General features: G+C 31.6%; 1 protein-coding gene across 3 annotated transcripts in view; it reads right to left on the reverse strand.

Annotated features, from left to right (window-relative positions):
- Positions 1-14,508, reverse strand: part of LOC130891122 (uncharacterized) — a 137,558-nt gene extending 123,050 nt beyond the window's left edge. For 2 of the 3 annotated variants that reach the window (XM_057795689.1, XM_057795690.1), the window contains exon 1: positions 14,385-14,508. The gene's annotated coding sequence lies outside the window, so the exon portion shown is untranslated. The remainder of the gene's footprint in view (positions 1-14,384) is intronic. The other variant, XM_057795688.1, reaches the window with a different exon arrangement.
- Between the last annotated feature and the right edge of the window lie 5,198 nt (positions 14,509-19,706).

Raw genomic sequence — 19,706 nt, forward strand, 5'->3', positions numbered from 1 at the left:
ATCTAATCTCAACAATTGAGGCAATTCAAACAGACCATACACCAGAATTGATCAATTGGAACGGCAACACTAAACTGCATACTTGTTTAAATTTCTTCAGCATTTTCTGGATGGTGTAAATTTACAAACAAAATTGTGGATTTGGTTGTATTAGAAAATTTGTTTTTCATCACATTTCCTTGCTATAAGTATCCTACCGGCACGCGTTTGGCACACTATTTTCAGTGTTTGTGAATGGATAACAATAGGCTAAGCCCATATATTGACCCCAGCCCGGGTGGTAATACCTGCACTTGATAAAAAAAAATTTACAATGAAATCAATGCCAAACTATAAAAGTGGCTTGAATATTCGTTGGGTCACTCTGTGGTCCCTTTGCAAACCTAATGAGATTTTATTAGTCTATACATTTCTGAAATAAACTATAGACAAAAATCCTTAATAGTTGTCGACAATTGTAATTGATAAATGATATAAGTATAAAGTTATGTAGAATGTAAACAACTAATATTTTCTGTTACAAATAAATATTAAATTAAAAAGTCAAGATAATTGAAACGATAAATGGCTTTTTTTTGCTACCTTTGTCAAAATCAATCATTTTTTTATTATGGTTCAATTGCAGAACTATTTTTTATGATAACCCACTATTGGGTTGGTGATAAGATAAATATACTCAATTTCAATATTAATCCACGCCAAAAATCCGTTTAAGTACAATCATTTAGTGTATGATAGAGTATTGAAGCCAATCGGTGGGTTCTTGATTTCGGAAGTCCAGAAGTTGGAAGTTTATTAGAAAATTCATTTATTGCAGGCATCCAACACATGACAACGATTTGAATTCTATTTATCATTAAATATTGAGACGGTCTTTAACCTATGCGATAATAAAATGACGAATAATTCTTATCGACCTTGATTCTTTTATGCTTCTAAGTCAACACCGATCTTTTTCAATAACAATCTTATTTTAACTTGAACAAGAGTAACCTCAAGGTTACATATTTAACAGATTCTATCCATACGCGCGACATGTGTGAAAGTATTTGTTCATTTTTAAATCGAAAATATAAACAGAAACGAAGGCACCTGCAATAAAATTTAGAATTTTAACGAAAATATTTAGCTTCTCTTAAAACAGGAAATTACTCAAAAAGAGTTGAAGAATTTAATTTAAATAGTTTTTGTTTACGGTGAGAACACGTTTTTCGTAAAATTTGTAAATCAAAAATTTTTAAATTGCATTTGTAGAATTGGTACAAAAACTAAAGAAGAAATTCATTTCCTCTTAGTAAAATCTTAAAGCTAATGGTATTAGGTTCTAATTGACATAAGGGTTAACTGAATCAAATGTTATCCTGACCCACCACTATCAGTTAGCCATCAATAGTCAATCAATCCACATCTTCGTTAACAACAAACATGAGTTCTATCCAAAACTGGACACAACAAGTAATAAAGCTGCTCAAGCGGTTACCTCATTGCGACAAGGGCAGAGTCAGCGAGAAGTGACGAGTTCGCTGGACATGAGTCAGTCCACTGTTTCCAAAGTTTACCGTCGTTACCAAGAGACTGGTAATTTTCATCAAAAATGCGCTTTCAGAAGAAAAAGATGCGCACCCGGGAGAGATGACCGATTCATAACCAGCACACTGCTGAGATATCGGGCCTTCACTTGTGTTTAAGTCCAAAGAGAGCTCAGAGAACCGTGTGGAGTAGCTGGATATTCAGAAGAGCAGCTATCCTTGAGCCAAAAAGTTTAGCTACTGGCCACAAATCCACCCCAGCCCATCGAGCAGCCTACCTACGATTTACCAGATAACACGTGAATTGGATTGACCATCAATGGAGCTACGTTATATGCTCAGATGAAACCAAAGTGTGTCTATGAGTTTACTAAAGATGTGGAGAAAGATTAGTAAATATTGAATAAAAGAAAGCGTGGCTTTTGAAGGAGATTCCTGGACGATTTGAACGAGCTGTTCAGTGGAAGCAAAAAGAGAGTTGATTCTTATTCTGACGGTAGAGCAGGAGAATTAATGACGAACCGATAAATAGAAGACATTTTAGGGGATCTCGTTTCATCGGCGAAAACTTTCATAGGATAAAGTTAAGAGACAAGTTCGGGCTTGAAATCCTACACCAGAAACTTGTTATTAGGGCCAAGGGAGCGAACACTAAACGTTAATAGGTTTTTAAATAAATTTTATTTGTATAAGATTTTTTTTCATTTGAGATTTTTTCTTTGCAAAAAAAATAACTAAATAACAACATAGACCACTCATTATAAAGCTAAGACTTGAGTCGATTGATTCCTCAAGGGGTCAACGGAAATATTTTTCTCGTTATACTGAGTGTCAGTATTTTCGAGAACTTCTTTCTAATATTCACATATATGCAACAGCTGCGATTGTATTCAAACTACCAAGAATTCTTCGAGCAATATTTTAAATTGATTTAGATGTCATTTTACAAAGTTATTATCATAATTTAACAGTCAAGCAATTTTTGACGCAATAAAATTCTTGATTCGCTGCGATTTTATCCAAGAGCGTTTTCTTGTACAATATTGAGAAACAATGTACAAAATATATACTTAATTAAATAGAGCACAGCTTATATTTTACGAAAATTTATTAGAATTTTTCTTTGAAAATTATTCCAAATTTCATATATTTTGAATTTCGTTTGGTAATAATTCTGATTTAATTCGCGTTGTTGTAACGATTAAATACACGCCAATGGTGGACTAACAATGAACAGAAACACTTTTATCGACACCTTGTTTATTGACCTCGTCTTCTTCACATTCTGTTTTAATGTTATATAACAAAATAAATAGGGATGGAAGATGATTGATTGAGAGTAGAAATAGCTTTTTAGATTGGATCATATATCGCAGAATTTTATTTACAAGAAGTATCGTTATACCAACCAATATAATAACCATATTTGTTCATATATCAAGATATTAAATTCCCAATAGATATCAACAAACACGTGGCAGATATTGGTCGCAAAGAAACTGCGAGACGTAAGGTACGGTGTAGAGTTTCTACTAAAAATGAAACATTGCAATGTAACTTGATAAGATAAAATATGTAAAAGATCAAATTTAAAATCACATTATTCCTGCTTTCAAACCATTTCATGTAGAAAAACCGCTTTTATGACTTTAAGTTAAGGAACGCAAAAATATCAAAAAATTTCTTTGGTAACTATGTAGTAATTTTGAAGATATGAAAGTCGATATGAGTCAGATGAAGACGGGATGTTCCCCGACCTACAAAGCAGTTGAAAATTTATAATAATAATAATGTAAACATGTTCGTTTGAACCAGTCAATCCCAGGTATCAAGAAGAGTCCCTAAAGGATCACGAAAAGTTCTACAAAAATCTACTCTTTCAATAGCGGTCCAGGTGAATTCTTAGGGATCTTAACAAATTTCCATCGTGAGATTTTTACATTAAAGGACAAGTTTTGGAAAGATGGTTGGAATGTAGTAGCAGAGAGATCAACAAAGTTAGGGAAATTTTGAAAGTGGAGGAGTACAGTCTGGATTCAACAAACAATTAACAAATTGAGAGCTTAGTGAAAAACTTGCCTTTTAATCGTATAGAAAACGGAGCTCATGTATTGTAGTTTCCAATGTACACTATAGTTAATTCAAAAATTTGACGTAGTAATGAATCTTAAACGCACAGATTAGTATGAATTATTTTCAACCAGTTTTAAACCACTAAAACGTTCAAAAATCACGAGGACAGTTAAATTTAGATATATAAACTTAATTTTTTCTAGTAACTTACTAGAAAACGTCTTCTAAGTCAAATGATGACCATTTTCATCCCGTTTGGGTTAACCTCCACATCATGCGGATTTTAATCCCATAGAATATCAAGAAATTGGCTGATTTTTCTTAGATTTACTCTTAGACTCAACTTGACTAGACTTAACCAGAAACATAATTTAAAAAATCTGTCGGCGTGTTGGGACATGTATTTCGATTGAAATAGGATCAGGCAGAGAAGAAAAAAAATGTAAATAATGAAGAGGGAAGCTTTAGTTAAAGCGACTCCCGGAAAACAGTCAGTTTACGGAAATTCGTAATATGTAAACAACATTCAAAGAAACAGAATGTAGTCAAGAAAATCGGTACCCAAATATTCTGAAACAGAAATCAAAACTTCATTGACGAGTTTTCACCCGCAAAAGGTTTGGGAAGCATTATCGACAAGTCATATTTTACTTTTGACTGGAGTGTCACGGCGAATATTATTGTCAGAAGTAAATTCAGAAATGTATTTCAAAAGACACAAAAAGTTCAATTCGAATGTATTCTGTAAACGCCAAAATATATGATAAAGAGTGTGTTAGACTTAGATTAATGCAGCTGATCAAGAAAAATTATCCTGAAGGAAATTTTATGTTTGTATGTTTTGTATATTATGTAATGGACGTTGTGGTGTTTTTGAGTTAAATATTCCATTTATTCAGAAATCTAGGAATGTTCCTAATGGACCTTAGCTGAGACCAATTGGACGTTTTTGGAGAAATTTAAAACAAAACATATATTTTGAAGGTTGGGAATAAACTATACATGAAGAATTGTAAAAGATAATTTTGAATAGGCCAGATTCATAATTTAATGCAACATTTAAAAAACAGAAATTAGGAAATCCAGCTGACTGGGTGCAAATAATTAAAAACAAACAGTTTGTACGGATTTCCCACACCCATATCATTAAAATAGATTGTTTCCAACGAGGAAGTACAGACGCTTATCAAGACAATCCGCAAGTTCTGCACTAATTCTTCTAAAGTCATTCTTTATTATTTCACGTACTTTATGAATAAAGTATAATAGTAATCTTCCAAATGCTTTTCTCTATCAAAGATTGATGATTTTTGGTAATTATTGTTGATAACCGTTTTATTGGATTTCTATTTGTTTGTTTTCAATATTTACACGCTATTGAAAATGATAAATGTAGTGTCTGTAGATTAATCAAATAATATGCAACTGTTCAAATTGAATAAAGCTCATGCTGATTGCCAGTCTCATTTATTAAAAACATTTTTTCTGCTGATTAATGTCTTAGTAATATCCAGTTACCAACTATTATTCACATTGCCCGGCTGTGCAAACTTCCGTTGTTGCATATCTGAATCATTTTGATTCATTTCGTGAATAAATCTAGTGTGTACACGGCAATTATATCATTTAACGCTGAAAAGTTTAGCGTATTGTTTAAAAATTTTTTGTTTGACGGAGATGAATTACTGCGACTTTATAAGCTCTCATTGAGATTGTATTAAAAAATTCATTTTGAAATAAGACGATCTCTCAGACTATTAGACTTTATTACATTTTACCTACTTTAGTCGGAGGTTTGATAGCCTAAAGTTAATGTAAAAGCTCAAAACTCTGTTATAAACTTGCATTATCATCAACATTTATATGGAAAAGCAGGTAATTTGGTTTTGAAATATAGACAATAATCTTAGGGTTGTCGTAGCTAAGCAAGTAAAAATTTTATAAAAAAGAGAGGCATAAAGGACCCGTGATTTTGTCCATATCAATGAGATACGATTTTTATACCTTTTTTCATCAATTCTATGTATAAAGTGTGAATGAGGAAAATCTTTAATCAACAGAATAGACATATGTATCATTTTTTAATTGATATTTCTACCTTGCATGTCGGGGTTTTTAAAAATTAACAGATCTCTCGTTAATACTATTTTAATGCTAAGTAAACATTTTGTCGTCAAAGAAAAATTCCCTTTGAAGTCTTGGTATCCTTCACGTTTTATCATTTTCCACTCGGTGAAACACAAATTAAATTTTTCTCTTTCGAGCTATTTCTTTTGATATACTACCTAACGTTATTTTTCAGGAAACTGTGCAACGTTTTTCTCTCCGGCTTAAATGGAAATGTTATTTTTCATTATAATACTCATTTTTTCATTTCATTAGCCGAAAATGGGACCAAAGGTATTAAATGAGAGTTCATTTCACAAAATTCTGTTAATTAAATAGAATCATCAATCGAAACAATAGAATAAATTATGTGAAGAACTTTGGTCCTTCGAGCCGTAGAGAGTGGTGTCTTGATTTGACATGAATAATATAAAAATTGCCACATTTGCAGATGATACAACACTTCTTTCAAAATAGAGAAAAATGTGGAAAATAAAACGCAATCAAAATTCTTGAACATAAATATTAGTATTTTAGGCACTAACCAAATGTCAAATTGTAAACACCATCCGGACGTACAGACTACAATTCTGATGCTGGGCTGAATCAACTTTGTATCCTCTCAAAAATGTTTAAACTAAGTTTTTAGTAGTATCGTGGATGCTTCATATTCGAAAAGCAAATGCGCACACATTAAACAGATTCTCAGGATATCTTAAATCCTGTAGATAATTCTAGTAACTGGTTTCTTTACTAAAAACCTTCTATTCTGGGGTTTAGGTCCTACAACAGATTTATCTGCCACTACTTTAGCAAGTCTGCTGTTTCATTTCCCTCCAATACAGTATACAGACATTGCCATTGGGTCTTATGAAATTGGAGCTAAGAACTCTAATTCCTGCTTGGCTTTTGGTATTGATAATCTCCTGTTTGCAATAATTCCATTTTAAGTTTAACTAGACACATATTTTTGCTCGAGAAATTGTTTTCGTCTGGTATATTGGAACCTCCCTTTTACCATTTGATTTCTGTTCACTCTAGTATAATGTTTTTATTCTATTTGCTTCTACATCCCAACTTTAACGTAATTTTTTGATCAAAGTCTAAATTTTTCATTGTTTCATTCCCAGATTTGATCATTTCAGTTTATCCCTAGTGACTTCTTTTCAATAATATGAAGAGAAGTGAAAGATTTAGAATCACTGCGTTCGTTACGAATATTCTAATGGCCCGATTACACTTATGCAAGCGAGCAAACCATCGAAAGATTGATTCTGGTGTTCATATGAATTCTAGTAAATAATTATTTCATGCCATCTAGAATATTTTGTATAAGAAGTATCAGAAATTATTACAAATAAGCTTTGTACTTCTATTAAACCAAATTGTTATGCAATAAAACCTAATTTGAACTCACGCATAAAGAAGATATACATAACATAAAGATAGACTTAGACATAGACCTTTTGTTAAGGGTAAACGCATAGAAAAAAATCAATGTGAGTTTTATCAGGACGTCTGGTTGGCCAGTTGATATTCCCTATGCATCTAAAGGTTTTAAAATGTTAAAATCGAGCCGCAAGTGCAGTATCGTTAGTATTTTGTTAAAAATAAGGTACCAGAGGACTAGTAATGGCAATTTATTACATAATTCCAGTATTTTTGCTATCCTCGTATGCCCTTTTGGGTTCGTATTCATGACTTCTGGTTCAAATCAATCAATACCAGATCCACTCTACCGACGGTGCTTCATTTACGTCGTGATGATGATGGGATCCACATAGACGACGAACTGTTCTTGTACAAGTTTAATAACAGTTATTTGTAGCACGTTGTTTACCAGTAAATCGCTTCACCGTAACTGATTTTCGCTTCAACTTACAGTGCATGTAAACGTTGTTTCTCCTACTACTTGTAATGATAAATAAATAAGTACACCGTATATTTTGTGAGTGAATGAGGATTCGTTGCAAAAACAGGTTAAAGTTAAATGACCCTTTATCCTTGTAGTGTATAGTGAGGTACACCCATGTCATTATACACGATTATAGTCGATCTGCAGATAAATAAATTTTATGAATGATTAAACCTATTGTTTATAAACAAAGACCGCGTGCGTTCGGATGATCTGCTTAAAATATTCTTATTTAAGAGGCGAATCGGATTATTTAAATACGCTATAGCATTCTAAAAATAATATATGTAAAAGAGATTATTTAAACTAAAAAACATGAAGAGGAAATTTGAAGTTTACTAATTTATTCAAACTAGAGATGTTACAGTATACTTAATCTATTCTAATTTGAAGGAATATAATAATATACCAGTTTTGGTATTCTTAGTGAACCCGCAGTTTTATAATTTCCTGTAAAAAATAATACAGCAACGGGATGTCATTCCAGTTCAAGTTAAAAACCCCCAAAAACATCCAAGCCAGCAGGTATAAGGATCATAGATTGGTAAGTTTGATGAGCCACACACTAAAAGTGTTTCATAACATCATACACGCTGATTTAGTCGGAACGCACTTGTTTTAGAAATGTCCTTGATACCAAGAAGCAATTTACCAGAAATATCGAGAGCAACAAGAGTAGAACACGCACACAACAAGGAGTTCGACAAGGACGTATCCTGTCTCAATCGTTGTTTAACCTACATTCCGACAAAGTCTTCAAAGAAGGTTCAAATGAAAAACAATTAAGGGTCAAAATCAACGGTGAATAAATTAACACCATTCGCTATGCTGAAGATATTGATGTTTTGTGCGATGATTTAGTGGGTCTTAAAATCTGGATTCTGTTAATGCAGTGGAACAAGAAAAAAGAACTGATTATATATATTGCTAAGACAAAGTTTATGGTCTTCAACCACCAACCATATCTCAACTAGTTACATAGAATAGGTAAATAGAAAGAAGGTTGAGAGGGTATCCAATTTTAAATACCTAGATGGTATATCACCAAACGACTGGACCAGAATATGAAAATTAAATGCAGGATTGATTGGCTCCATGCAAGTTTCCAGAGATCACGGTTTTGCAACGATATGATGTGATGAAAACTGAGACGTAGTATGATTAAATGTTATATTTGGTCTAGGCTGTTGGACACTGAAAGTATTTGAAATTTGGTCACATAAAACATGGCAAGTTTTGACAACAGTTGAATACTGAAAACTGTCATACCTCGTTCATGTACGTTAAAATATTCTATAATGATCTTTTCTTCTTTCTTTCATGGAATGCCTGATTTTTCTTAGAAAATTTTGCTTCAACTTCAACTGCAAGTTGTGGAACATTCGGGAAGGGACAGTCATACATAACATCCTGTCAGCGACAGGACCTGACAAGGCATAATAATAAAGAAGTAATAAGAAATCGTTCCCTTAGAAACTTTCTGGTGAAAGAAGTCCGCTGATTATTTCAAATAAGTCGTCCCATTATTAGTTTTAAATGAAATGTTGCATTTGGTATCGACAGTGACGGTTCGCATTCTTGTATTTAATGTAATAATTATTGTTGATATATATAAAAAAAGGTTTAGACTATTTTAATTTGATTTTGGGAATCAGTTTGAGATTTTTACGATCAATTTTAGTGTTTAATTATTATTAACTATCCAATATATAGTGTCGTAGATTTAAAGCAATAAAGTGATAACCTACAGTCGCTTTATATATTGGATACGTCAATTAAAATATGGTAGCGAATAATTTGAATTAAATTTGTAAGCTTGTAAACTTGTTAGCCTTTAATAATCTATGTAGACAGATTATTTTGTTATTTTTTACTTTTATAGTATTTTGTGCTTCCTCAGGTGAGAATAGAAGAAGAAACTTGACATTGAATGTGGCTGCTGAAACTTGAAATTACGCGAGTGTTGTATAATTCCGTTTTGTTCAGTAGTTAGTATGGAAGTTCTAAAATTATGCCGTAATAAAATAAACACAACCGTAATTTATTCAGATTAACTTATATAGGTCATATTAAAAGACATTTGTCATTTGATTCGTCATTTCAGACACTCTAACCAGCACCTCTAGTGATAATTTGAAACGGATTGTCAGACACATTAATGACTAATTAATGTTGATAGCAGAGTAGTGTTTATTAATTCATGGGACCTATTAAAGAAATATTACATATTATAATCAACAATTATTATATATTTTTTTAATAACGGTCAACATTTTTCACGATCTAGAATTAATGGAGTCGTTACATCTCCTGCCCTATATCAGATTTCATCCCGTGTTTGAAACGGTTGGACCTGGAGCGTAAATTAATTAAACTAGGCGGAAATTGGATGATATATGATCCCTTTCGGTCGTTATTAAAGAAAATTGTTTCAAAACGGATAATGATTGCGTTCATAACAATTATTAAATGTTCGAATAATGAAATGCGGTGATTTATTCTCAAATCAAAACTTAAAAAAGCTCGAGATGATTGAGGTGTCAAAACAGGTATTGAAATTTTTGAAATATATATTTACCAGATAAATATCCATTGTTAATTAATAAGAATATCCTTTCGACCTTCTGTACCACCTTAAGATACGAGGGTGGGTCAAATATAAAACACAATTTAGCTATAAATAAAATTTTATTATCAAGTTACAGAGCTGAGGTTTTTTTAGTTAGCACGAAGGATTTGTGCTTAAAATACAGAATTTTTGGCACCCATCTCGCTAATATTTTGAAATTTTGCGTTAGCCAAGCCAAGCCTATTTTATCAATACTACGATACCCAATTCTTCAGCCATATTGCGTTTAGTACTGCATCGGTCTCCCAAAATGAGTTTTTCTACAGCGCTGACGTTTTCATCGGTGGTACTTGTTCTAGGCGCCACGCATGTGGTACGTTTGTGACTTGTAGATGTTCAGTTCTCTAATGATTTGATTCACGTAATCCAAAATATTTTCATCAACTCGGAAGATAGTGAAATGTTTCATTTTTTAATGTTCTGTAATGGTCTTGGGTAATTGTATATTTAGCCAGTTCTATTCTTCACCGGTTTTTGCTCTTAGTTGAACCTGTATATTCCTAATATGTGATCCTAGGTTCTTTAACAGGATATAATAAGCCTGAATTCAATTAAAATCGATAAATAAACTTGATGTTGACTACTTCAAAGTCTATAAAACAAGACTTTGGCAAGAAAGATTCCGAGGAGGAGAAACTGCATCTCTTGAAAAATTCGATGAAATTTCTCATATAATCGAGATAGTCGGAAGTAAACGTCGAGCAAAAAATAATTTTAAACTTTTTACGTGATAATGGATATAAAAAAAATAACATCGGAAAATTGAATGGACCGAGTTTCCATTTGAGAATTTCTACTGAAACGAAACGAAATTGTTCATCATTTCTGAAACAAATAATTACTTGTCATGAGAAGTGGATCACGTACGACAATAATGTATGAAAAAGATCGTGGATGAACCCCGAAGAAGCTTCAAGAGACCCGACTAAAATATTATTTTTAAACAAAAATTGAAGGTAATTAAAGAAAATACGATAGAACGATAGTAAAGGTATTTTCGTGTGTAAAATATTCAAATTAGTGCTGAGCTGACTTTGAGAGAAATTTGTGGAAAACCATTTAGGTTTTATAGTGACGAATATACAGAGATCGGCATAATTCAGGCAACAAATTTGTATTAACAGAAAAAATGCAACGTCAAAATAAATTTATTCAAAGAAATTATAAAAGAAATTCGAAAAAGGGTTACTGCAAGTGTTCAAATTAATAACCATCTCGATCAATACATTTACGGCTACTTTTCTCAACGGAGAGACATGTCGAGCTGTTCGCGAAAAGTTTTAATTGCAGCTCGGAGGTCGGGAAGGGTGCGTGGTTCTCTTGCAAAAACGCGGTTCTTCAGAAATCCCACAGGAACAAATGACAGGGTGTCAGGTCACATGACTGTGCAGACCACTCAAGGAATCCTCGTTTGTCTATCCATTAGATCGTTATTCATTTGGCCAAATAAAATTTCTTTTTTCAGATAATTTTGGCCCGTCATGTGACTGCTAAAAACGTATGAGTCCCCCAACTTGGATATCTGTCCACACAAATACAGGCAGGTTTAATTCTTGATGATTCTGGTCGTTTCAGTACACGCAGTTATGCCGATTGACCGAACTATTCGGCTACAAAATACTTATTTTCATTCGATTTACATTTATAATAATGGGCTTTCCAGAGAGTCTATTTCGAAAGATAATCTGATTAACACTACAAGTTTTTTTAATTTAAAATATATAATCAAAATAGATCTTTTTCATAGAAATTTAACGGTAAACGAAATTTGTTTTGTTTGGAACTCATTACATAATCGGAAGATGACAAAACTAGTTACAAGAGTTATTTTCGGATACAAAAAATATATTATTCATCTGAATATATGAATATTATATATTTTATGAAGCTGAGAAATCAGTGGCGGAACTGTAGCAATTGGATATAACCTAACATTTCAGTCGTATAATATAACTTTTTTCTTATATAGACCTTTCTATCTAAAATGCGCGGGTATCTATATAGTATCTATAAAAACGATTGTGGTGAAGAAAAATTCATTATATCATCGTAAAACAACAAAATATGCCGTCTGGTTCATGTCGTCAGCTCATTTAAGATTTAAGATTTAAGAGTTTTCTATCGTAACTTAATACTGCAGAAAACTAAATTAATTATCAATTGATAATTACGCAACAAATTGAGTCTTGAACGTGCCTTCCAAAAATCCCCCCACAAGCTGTGAAAAATCTTGGAGGGTCTAAATCAACTGCAGTTGTAGAATGTTACATCGACGACAACATAAATAGCTACTTCAAACGAGGAAGAAAACTTGTGGAAGTTATTAATGAGAATAAATCTAATATGACGGGTGAATAAAATCCATCTGTATTCTAAAACTGTAGTGATATTTATCAAAAATTACTAATATATTTTGTTCCTCAATTAATAATATACATATGTCGAAAGATATTTTAAAAGCATGTAGTTACAAAGTTTCCAGACAAATAATTACCTTAACAATGAAAACAGTTTTTGTTTACAGTACTTCAACTAAGGAGTTGGTGGGTGTGTGGCCTTCGACATTGTCAGTTCCAGACCATTAACTAAATAGATTTTGAGACAATTGCTTACTTCTTATAACCGACAACTGAATTGATTGATTATAGTGTCTATGGTAAATAATACAAACGAATTTCTCACAAGATATTTATTGTTCTACGAATTGTTTATTCAGTATATTGATTTTAATTTTGCCTTTGTCCGGAATTGAAATAATCAATGTAGTAGAGCGTTGCTGTATTCAGAAAACATTCATTTTAAGATTAAGTTTGAAATATAGCTGTATTAAAATAGATTTGGTGCTTAGAGGATTGCAAATGCCTTAATTGCCGATTCATAAACTTGAAAAGTCCATGAATAGTTGCCGTTTTCCGATCGGTCTACCGTTGTTTACTTTCAAAATAAATGAGTTCTCCCGTCGGCCGTTCGTAGAAATAGAAAAAAAAAAACAATCACATCCGTTTGTGTTTGTCACGTGATTTTGACGTATGACGTGATGTTAAGGTTATTTCTCTTTGTTTGTTTATGGTGGTCTTTTGACTTTGTTTGTTTGTTTATGGTGGTCTTTTGACTTTGCTCGTTTTCTCTTCGTTATTTTCCATAATATCGTCCATAAATATCGGATTATAAACAAAGGAAGCACAAAGCAGTACACACGTCAAAATTAATAACAAATTTTTTAGGTTAACGGCAGAAACGTCAGTTTATGAATAGGGTGTAGAATTTACTAAGAACGGCAAACGTCATCTGTTAACAGCAAGTGCAATCAGAATGCCAAGTTAATGGATCGGACTTTTTAGTGATAGATTCAATATGTTTTGAAAATAATTTAATTTGACGTTCGAATAAAGTTACTAACCGTATAAAACCAACGAATTACCACTAATATTACTGATGAATTTATTTTCTTTGTTTATTCATAGGGAACAATTGTATATTTATATCATTTCATGAAATAACCACCAAATACTCCGGACATGAATTCATTTGAAAATTAGTAGCTTTTTATTAAAGTTTACGACAATACAGCAATAAATAAAGTAGGAACCTAAATTCAGTAGTAAAATTTTTCAATCCCGAGGTGAACGGCTCTATTTATATATTAAAAACATAAAGTACTTCAGGCAAATACCATTCATGTTAAATTAAAATTGTACTAAGGGTTTTTTTGAATATTTTCTTATGTATCAACAGACTTTTATTGTATTATTCATTCATACTAAAACTGAAAAGAAATGAAAGTTTAAATTAATCTTGTATTATTTTTTTATCATTCATAATATACTGCATCTTGATCTGGTAACTTAACCTCAGTGACCCGATCGCTGCCCAACGATGCACGTAGTAGTGTGTATGGTAGTATTATTAATAAACGAAGGCAACGACACTATTCATTCACGTTGGTACCAGATTTCGCTACATCTCTCACTCACCCTCCCTCCTAACAGCGAGGGTAGTTACTCTAAATAAAGAGAGATGAAAACACAAGAAAAAAAAGTAGAAAACCGGCTACGGAAATGTTTGCACATGATTAAGTTACAACCGATTACTTAAAGTAGCTCTAATTTTTTCTTTAAATTGTTTCACTTACCTTTATATTCAGCTGTGAGGAATAATTTATGAAAAATCTATTAATTTTTCGAGATACAAACACATTCACTAAAGCTCGAGCACTACCCTTTCATTTCATACTATGAGCGTACACTGTCAGGTTTGGATGGTGTTCGGTTTTTTTGCCCCTCCTAAAACAGCTGCTTTTTCAATAATAAACAGTCGGCGTAAGTTACAGTGACATCTTCTAGTCAAAAGCCACACTTGAAATATTGAGTCACTTTTTCTATACAGATTTCTATAAAATTACTGCAGAAATTTGTTTTCAACAGTGCTTAGTTATGATCTTTATAATATAGATAGCAAGAGTTAAGCCAATAAATATATTTTTAAATAGGTTAGTTATGTATAATAATCTAATAATTCACGAAATTAATATACATGGGTGATTCCGTTCTAACTGTGATTTTTTGTATTCAAAATTTCAAGATTTTAAAATTTAACTTTTCTAACTTTTTTATGCATATTATTCATCTATTTTACTGTAAAAATAAAACTCTAAGAGGAATTTACTACAACTTCAAAGTATCACGAGCAAGACACAAATGTCGGATTTTGAGTTCCACGGTACTGACTCATTTATCCACGGTACTGACATGGTAACTTAAGATATTAAACAACAAGTGCATCAATTTTCCTCAGTTTGATCATAAACATTAGAATTTATAAGGTAATTAGTTTAAATCATTTGTTACGACAAAAAAAATTAATAATTTATCGGTAAATTCTAGGAATGGACATGACACGGTACTGACATTCAAGTGATGTAGTATAAGTTTTCTTTAAGTGGCAAGTTATATTGTATAAAAATAATGTTTAAATATCTTAAGAATTATTCAATTAACACAAAATTTTTATTAATTGATTATTAATTAATGACTAGTACAAAAAAACAATACAGGACATTGAATATCACAGTTAGAACGGAATCACCCACATATAAAACTTATGACAAACATTTTGTTCTATATCTTGCTGCATCACTTTGAACTTCGTCATTTGAAGTATTCAAAATATTTCGTATTCTGTACATTTATTAATAAAAATTAATTCGTCAATATATTTATTTTCAGCTATCCAGTAATGACAAAATACAAGATTCGAATCTAGTTTTGATACAGAAGTTATGAACCCTGTACTGAGTCTTAGTTATATCGATTTTATATTTATATCAATTAGAAATACCTTTCATCTCTATTCCGGTAGAAACTACAACCGTGCAAGGCTATAATTTCATATTACATAAATATTTCAAAACCCATTTAACTATTATGAACTATAACGTCCATTTTCATTACATGAAAATCATACAAAATGAAGCTTTAGGAAGTAGTGAAGGGGGATTTTAATGAAATCTAATTTTGATCAAATAACAATATTCAAAAAAAATTTTTGTTACTTGGAATAATTGGGTTGCGTATCCAAATTGAAGGGACGCCCTGAAGTCTCCATTTTGATCTTTACATGAGTTACAGCGTTGTCAAGGTCTGTTATAAAATTGTAGCGCAGATGTGTCAAAATGATCAGATTTTCATGAAAATTTTGTTAGAATAGTTATTTCGTCATTAAAATAAATGAAACCAATATTTAATGTTTCTAATTTTAAGTTGAAATGGTGATTACAAGCCAACGGGCAATTTGGTGTCATAATAAACACAAGTGAAACTAACGGTGTATTTTAAATAAATTATTGTATTGAGTATAGTGTTAGTGAATAATTAGTGTATAAATAAATTCCGTAAGTAAAACCGTGTGTATTAATATACAGTTTTGTTATTTAATGTTTAAGTAAATGATAAAAACATTACATATCAGAATCTAGAATCTTCGTCAGTCAAGAACAGCGATATTGATTATTAGCTTCGTTTCGCAAAACGGAAAATTCCAAAATTATGTCCTCACGTTGGTGTAAATATTGGACGACCATAATAGAAAAAAAAAAATGATCGATAATTAGTGAATTACCAGCGATTAACGAATGTTTGCACTTGTTACGTGAAACTACCCATTATTAAATTATGTGGGAGCAGCACATAACGAGGAACAGTTATTGGCCCTATTCCACACTCTACAAACGTAAGGGTCAAAGACTCTATTAGAAATCAATGGTAATGTCCACAAGTTTTAATTTACTAGTAATCTGATATGTTTTATTAATTACCATATATGTGGTCCAAACAAGGAAAGCTGATTCTTCGGATAACGTGATTGAATAAACAAAATTGATTGATAATTAAAATATTTTGTTGAATGCTATTCTACAGAGGATGTCTCATAAGTAACATTTCGTAACTTGTTAAGACTAGTCTCTAATTCTATGAATTTTGCGCAAAAACGTCAAACCTATGAAGCATTTCTCGTTCAGCCCGAAATCAAGTTAAATTATAAACTTTGCACGTTGCTTGTAGATATTCTAAAATGTGTTTGGAAGGTAAGCAATTTGTAATTAAGCGGTGCATGATATTGTCAATACGAAGAAGCTGGTAAAAGCCAACAGACCATGTTAATGACTAGTATTTTTCTTTATGGATCCAAGTAAAAGATGTAAAGTTAAAAATGCTGAACCCATCGAATATTTTGACCTTAAATCTTCTTCGGGTCCAGTTGCGTACGATCTGACACAACCAATACCAGTGGCATCGGAAAATTAATTTTTACCTGCTTTAGAATAACTCAAACAACATCTTATTACATAAGAAGATTTCCAGGATTTGACTTAATTGTCAAAAAAATAAAGAAGAGCTTTTATGTTCCTCGTCTAAATTAGTGGATTTTGCTTAATGATGTTAATATCACCAATCAGCGAACTAGGCATGAAACAATTCCAACATTTTCACAAAAAAATATGGGTTTTGATTTCGCATTGACATAGAAAGGTTGTTCGGAAGACATTGGCATATTCTGCAAATGGTGTTTATTCATTGACAAATTTAAAAAAAAAGGTTTAAAGCTGTTTTATTATATAACGGAAATAAATTCCAGTCTCTTCCAACGTTCACTTAGTACATCTCTTACTTTGTGCCGTAAAACAAAACATTTGAATCGATTGTTGGAGCGGAAAAAGTGTTAATGTCACTTCTGCAGATTAAATTAGGGTTCAAGAAACTTTTTCTTGAAAAACTGGAGCAAGCTTCAGAAGCTTTTTGATACATGAAAAATTTTTTTCGAGATTATCATAAGCAAAAGTTTAAGCTGAGGTCTTGGTCGAAAATTAGAATGATTTCCACAGATGAGAAACCAAGGAAAGTAGAAAAAGTAGAAGCGTACATTTTTTAATACTTCTCATTTTTTTTGTAAGTTGTTTTGATAGTAAAACTCAATAATGTGTATTATTAATAAATAAAAAAGTAGACTTTTTAAAGTCATATCGACATATAGAAATTTTATGCATTGAGTCAACTTTTGTTTTGTGTTATTGGTAAGCGATTGGTCGAATTCTAAAAACTTTTTTTCTACTCTCAACTTCTTACTAGTGACAACGAACAATTCTAAATATAAAATAGTTTTAAATTTGCTTGTCTCCTATCGTACAAATATGTAAATTTCTAGAAGTTTCATCAGGGAAGAGCATCTTCACATTTAGTAGCTCTATCGGGTTTTTAAAACGTTCGAAATGAATTTTTGTGATGTAGATTTAATAGAGTAAAAGCGAGCTTTCGGGAGTAATTAGATGGCTAACTAAGTCTAGAAGGAATATCGCTGAAGGACGGACCAGATCGTTGACAGAGTGGCAATGAGAAGCAAGGGGACCTGTAGCGTCCTGTTTAGTGATTTCCCCAGAGTAGCATCGATTGGGAAACACAACACCTACCTGAAACTTTCGTACAGTGGCGTGTGTAAAAAACTGACAAAAATATAGATAATTGGTTTTATTAATCGTAATACAATTTATTTATAAATATTATGGGTATCCATCCTTACAATTTAAGAATTAATACATACTAAATGAGAGTTCACTGATTAACTATTTTTCTGCAAATTTTTCTACAAACAGTCCAAGAATGTTTTTGTTTTAGAATAAAAATGCTTTTGGTTTGTTGTAGTTTTTCATTTCGATTCTTTTTGTATACACAAGTATTTTTGGTTCACAATTCTAGCTTTCAAAATGAAGTTGATTAGAGCTTTTTGTTCACTATTTATTTGAACAATTTTTAGAATAAAGTATATAAGTGCTTTTTTGTATAAACTATTGTCAATATAGAATATATTCTAAACCACTTTAAAATCGGCGATGAAGAAGAAATGAAATTAAATTTTTGCAAATATTTAATAGAAAAAATTATTATAATGTCCACGAACAGCCCATGGAATGAATAAAAAGAGTCTCAACGGTAGAATCTGCCATCTTAGAAGATGATAGGAACACTACAATCAGAGAAAATGTGTTGTCAGTTTGCTTTAGACTTATTTTCGTTCTTCTGAAGTTGTTCTTTGCTCGTATAGTGCTTGAATAAAACTCTCTTGGAAAAACTTTGATAAAGATGAATAAGAATTTCATTCGTTATTACTTTGAATTAAAAACGATCCAAGCAATCGCGTTTTAGACCAGTAAATAAATATCACAATTTGACATTTTGAACTTATATTTAAAGAAAAAATAAAAATGCACGGTTTCCAAAAAGAAATAATAATGTACATTATCACAAGCATAAGATATCTGAAACTGATCGAGATCGAAGAAATTGTGGTGATTGAATGCGATCATCGGGTTGTTTCGTTCATTTTTTGAACTCTAGAAGTTGTTAGATACTCTTATATCAGAGGAGTTAAACTCAATTTTGCAGAGGGCCATATATTAAATTTTGAAATCGTAGTTATTTCAAAAATTGATTGGAGATATTCATTCGTAAGTCTTGTGCGATATTTGTTCTTATTTATTTTCATGACGGAAAACATCTCCTCACATAAATAGGTGCTGCCAAACATTCAGAGAATGCGTGCTCTGCATGCTTTTTTAATTCTGGGCAATTATCCAAACTCTTGAAATATTTTATATAAAATGTAAGAACGTTAATCTCATTAAATTTTTCTTTCAAAATACTGTCCGATTGAAGATCTATAAACTTCATATGCAAATGAACTGGTGCCTGTGAAGCTTCAAAATTGAATAGATTGAAAAATTGAAAATTGGCAATTCCATTTCATTCATTTTGTGAAAGTTTTTAAAACGATTGTTCCATAATCAAATTTTGTAGAAGTTGAGAATATTCATCCATTTTTTTTGGTTCATTGTGCCAATTGATTTTAAATGAGGGAAATGGTCCAGTTTGTTTTTTTACCTGATTACCCCACAGCTTCAGCT

Source organism: Diorhabda carinulata, chromosome 3 (genome assembly GCF_026250575.1).
Source record: "Diorhabda carinulata isolate Delta chromosome 3, icDioCari1.1, whole genome shotgun sequence".
NCBI lineage: Eukaryota > Metazoa > Arthropoda > Insecta > Coleoptera > Chrysomelidae > Diorhabda > Diorhabda carinulata.